The sequence below is a fragment of the Heterodontus francisci genome, chromosome 1 (assembly GCF_036365525.1).
Source record: "Heterodontus francisci isolate sHetFra1 chromosome 1, sHetFra1.hap1, whole genome shotgun sequence".
In the NCBI taxonomy this organism is placed as follows: domain Eukaryota; kingdom Metazoa; phylum Chordata; class Chondrichthyes; order Heterodontiformes; family Heterodontidae; genus Heterodontus; species Heterodontus francisci.
In genome coordinates, this window is record NC_090371.1 from 167207598 (window position 1) to 167212468 (window position 4871).

At 50.7% G+C, this 4871-nt stretch overlaps 1 pseudogene; it reads left to right on the forward strand.

Moving 5' to 3' along the window:
* The first annotated feature begins 1602 nt into the window (after positions 1–1602).
* On the forward strand, positions 1603–1711 carry LOC137377758 (U2 spliceosomal RNA; annotated as a pseudogene).
* The last annotated feature ends 3160 nt before the right edge of the window (positions 1712–4871 follow it).

Below are 4871 nucleotides of genomic sequence, written 5' to 3' on the forward strand. Positions count from 1 at the left end.
GACTCCATGATATTTGTAGGATAGGAGGACCATGAATGTTGGCCCATCCTTGGCCCTTCTCTCACACCCCCACCCTGCCCCTCAACAACTGACCCCCCACCCACCCACTCTTAACATGCTACTTTTGGCTCGATTCAGTACAACAGCAGCAGAACCCCTACCCACCTGACTGGTGAGCTGCCATTATTACTGGTCTTAATCCCACTGATCTTATTGTCTGTCTCTCCTCCTTCCCCATCTCAAGGTCTGATTTGAACTCCTGAAAAACATTTGAAAGGAAAAAGCAAATTCTTCAGGGGACCAGGCCACTTTTCTGGCTTGCGACCCACAAATGCACCTGCAGAGGCCACTATGCTTCCATTCAAATACTCCAGCTGATAGTATGCCAAATCCTTTTCCAGCAGGAATTGCCTCAGCTTGTCTGCATCTGAAACCCTAATCTATACTTTTATTACCTCCTGTCTCAACTATTTCAATGCTTTCCTGGTCAGCCTCCCATCTTTTACCCTCCAAAAACTTGATCTCATCTAAATCTCTACTGACTGTATCCTAACTTGCAACAAATCCCATTGACTCATCACCCCTGAGCTCGGTGAACTACATTGGCTCCCAAATTCTCACTCTCATGTTTAAATCTGTCCTTGGCTTCACTCCTACCTCTATAACCTCATGCTGCCCTGTTACCTTCTGAAATATCTGTGTTCATACAACTCTGGACTCTTGTGCATCCCTCACTCCCGTTGCCCCTCCACTGGCAGCCATACCTTCAGCTATCTGGGCCCTAGGCTCTGGAATTGGCTTTGTAAATCTCACCTCCTCTCTCCTCTTTTAAAACATTCCTTAAAAACCTAACTCTTTGATCAAGTTTTTGATCACTTGTCTCAATATGCTCCCATAAAGCACCTTGCTGAATGTGCTTTATAAATACAAGTTGTGTTCCCATTCATGGTAGGGTGGCCACTGATGGAGGCCAGAAATACTGGACACAGTCTCTGCCCCCAGCCCACCAAACCTCACTCATGTGCACATGCAAAAGTGGCTGAGTTTAAGGCCTGCTGGTATCATTAATAAAAATGAGCACAGAGCACTGCAATTGCAATTTTTGTGCAACAAATCACTTATTGATTAAGTTGAAGTAATAATTACCAATAATAACTGTACTAATAACTAATATGTAGTATAATAAATAATAACAATATCAGCAATTTAAAGCCAATGTACCCACCATAGGAATGACTCGTGTTTATATTTTTGGCTATAACTGGCAGCATTTAGAAGCTTTTTGTTCCCCAAGAACTCAGAGTACATCTGGTGGCTTTGGTGATGAGGACAATACTCGGATCCTTTTTCGCAAGCAACTGTCGACCTGGAAATGATTTTCAATGACTGTCATGCCCAGTAAGGCCATGTCGTATTTATAGCTTTAAACATGGATTGTATCCAGCATAGAATCTTCTGGAACAGAATTTTGCTTTTTTTTAGAAAAATGAACCACAATGGACTTTAAAAGGGCTGCATAAGATGGCAGCTGAGGACCAGGTGACTTTTGCAATTGAATGACTATGGGTGGAGTGCCTCCCTTGAATGGGCATACCAAGCCAAAACCCTTCTCGGCCTTTTGGCTAAGATCAAGTGTAGTATCTGTTCTTATCAGTGCTTACTTGGTTGAGAAGAGACCATGATCATTGCCTTTTGATCCTGGGTAGGCTTTGAGTGAAATGGCGATAACCAATCTTCAAGCTTCAGGCCTGGGAGTGCGCAACACCGTTCGGGTGGTCGTGAAGGACAAGGAAGGAGATGCACCGGTCGATCGCACCTTCTTCATCAAGAGGATCCTCCTCGAGTGCTGTGGATTTCAAGCTACGGATGTCTTCCGCCTGCAGGATTTCCCCAGCAGCGGATACTTCGACGTGACGTTCCGGAACGTGGCGGGATGCATCAAGTTCCTGAAGGCGTTCAAGGAGAAAGGGGACCGGGCACCACTGTCGATCCTCACAGCGGAGCCGCTCTTCACGCTTCCGTCACAACGGGACCGGGTGGTGACGATTCACCTCTACAACCCCCATGTTCCTGTGGTGGATGTACTCACCTTTCTCGCCAGGTACGTCGAGGTGGCCGGCAGCAGCACTGATGTCAAGGACCCCTTTGGGATTTGGACCAGCAAGCAGCAGGTCAAGGTCACCTTGAAAGTCGATCCCAGTGGAGCCATCATCCACCCTCCCTCCAGCTTCGCTATCGGGGGAAGTCGAGGCTTCTTGGTCTACGCTGGGCAGCCCAGAGTTTGCCGCACCTGTGGCAAATCTGGTCACGTGGCAGCCAACTGCAGCACGGTTGTTTGCAAGAACTGCAAGGAGGAAGGCCATCAGACCAAGGACTTTAAGCAGACTAAGTGTTGCAACTTGTGCGGTGCGACAGGCCATCTCTACAAAATCTGCCCCAAACGCTGCCTCAGTTATGCTCAGGCGGCAAGGTCCAAGGAAAGGCCGGGAGAAGGTTCGACGAAGGCGTCCGGTGTTCGAAAGGAAATCAGCAACCTTCTCCGCAGTGAGGAACTTCAACCCGAGAAGGAGAAGGAAGGGGAGGCAGCTGAAACCAGCAACCCAGCACCTACCCTGCGCCCGGAAACCCCTCCTCTACAGACAGAATCAATGGAGGAGGAGGCAGCAGATGGACAAACAGGTCAGTGGCAAGTGGTACAAAGGAAAACCACAAAGAAAAAACATCCAAAAGCGGAACAGGCCACCACCCAAATCAGTGGCAAGAGGAGGCTACCTTCTGAATCAGACTGCAACAGCTCCTCTTCACTAGACGGGGGAATGCTGGAACGACAGCCCCTTCAAAAGAGGCAGCAGAACTCCAAGGAGATGGAAGACAAAGCCCCCCAGCCCCCGGGCACTGGAAGTTGTGATGGGCCCGACGTGTCCCAACTCCAAAGCGCCACACATAACGACGTGGCCAACGCATCCCAGCTCCGGGACACCAAGAGCAAAGACACGTCTGGCGCACCTCAGCTCCGGGAAGCCGGGAGCAGTGATGTTTTCGAGGAGGGACAGATGGAAGCAGCAGAGGACAACCCAATCTTTGCTGACTACAGGACCCCCCCCCCCCCCCCCCCGATGTCACCCCAGCGGAACAAACCCTGCATGACAAACCAAGAGGGGTTTCTGAGCCCAACCAACATGAAACTGCTTGCGCACACGATGGGTATGCAGGAACATCTCGAAGGACTGGGACTAGCATGGGCAAATGGTATGGGAAGCAACAACTAACTTTAAAAACATGGCTGTAAGAATTGCTTCCCTTAATGTGTGATGTGTTTCAACCTTAGATTACCACGCCAAGGTCAAAGCCGACCTACTGTTACTGCAGGAGTGTGGAATACCACACCTCAGCACCTACAGGCAGTGGTCGCGATGGTGGTCCCATGGGCTATCGATTTGGTCGGGGGGTAATGATTGCCGTTCCTCCGGCCTGGATATTCTGCTGCGGGGAGGTAACTTCACCATCTCCGAAGTTGAGGAGGTGGTGGGCGGTCGCCTGCTCGTAGCAGACGTGATGTACAACAACGCTCCGCTCCGGTTGATCAACGTGTACGCCCCAGTACAACGCAGTGAGCGGCTGACTGTTTTCCAGCATCTCCCACTGCTGCTGGCGACGTCCAGGCCGGTCATCCTAGGCGGTGACTTCAACTGCATCATTGATGCGGCTGGACGATCCGGCAGAGACGACAGCAAACTGGATGCTACGTCCAGATTCCTAATAGAAACAGTTAAAGATGCCAAACTGCATGACATCTTCAGCAAACCTGCAGATGGAGCGCAGCGCAGATACACATGGTCAAGATCGGACAGGTCTGCCCGTTCCAGGATTGACTTCGTGTTCGTGTCCCATGCTGTCACAGTTGGATCGACCGAGGTCAAGCCGGTGTTTTTCTCCGACCACTGCCTCTTACTGGTCGACTGTCACTTACAGGACGACCAGCGGGTTGGCAGAGGGACGTGGAAGCTCAATGCTACACTGCTGACCCCAGAGAACGTTGAGGAACTCAAAAGGGATTACAAAGGTTGGAGGACCGTGAAACCCCTCTTTGAATCTCCAGTTCACTGGTGGGAAGCGATCAAGGAGAACATCAAGAGGTTCTTCATCCACAAAGGTGTTCAGAGAGCGAGAGAGAGACAGAGGGAAATGTCCCGACTCCAGAAAAGTATGCAAAATCTGCTCCAGTTGCAGTCGATGGGGGTCGAGGTCAAGGAGGGCCTCCAAGAGGTGAAGAACCAGCAGGCCTCGCTCTTTGCCAAGGAGGCCTCCAAGATCATCTTCCGGTCCAGAGTCCGCTCCATCGAGCAGGATGAGACGTGCTCGCGTTACTTCTTCCAAAAGGTACACAGAGAGAGCTCTGTTATCAGCAGCCTGAAGGAAGAAGATGGCTCGGTAACGTCTTCACAGTCCGACATACCAAGGATCAACAAATCCTTTTATGCTGGGCCGTATGACGCGAAGCCCACAGACAGCAGAGCCCCCCAGTCCTTCCTGTCATCTATCACTGAGGTCTTACATGACGGCAGGAGGGAAAGACTGGACAAGCCGCTAACTCTGGACGAGCTGACAAAAGCCGTCGAGTCCTTCGAGACGAGTAAAACTCCCGGAAGCGACGGCTTACCGGTCGAGTTGTATTCGGCCCTGTGGAACTGGGTCGGCCCGGACCTGCTGGAAGTATACGAGAGTATGCTCCTGGCTGGCAGCATGTCAAAATCCATGAGGAAAGGCATCATCACCCTCATTTACAAGCGGAAGGGGGAGAGGGCAGAAATCAGAAATTGGCGGCCCATCTCACTGCTTAATGTTGACTACAAGATTCTGTCCAAAGTCAT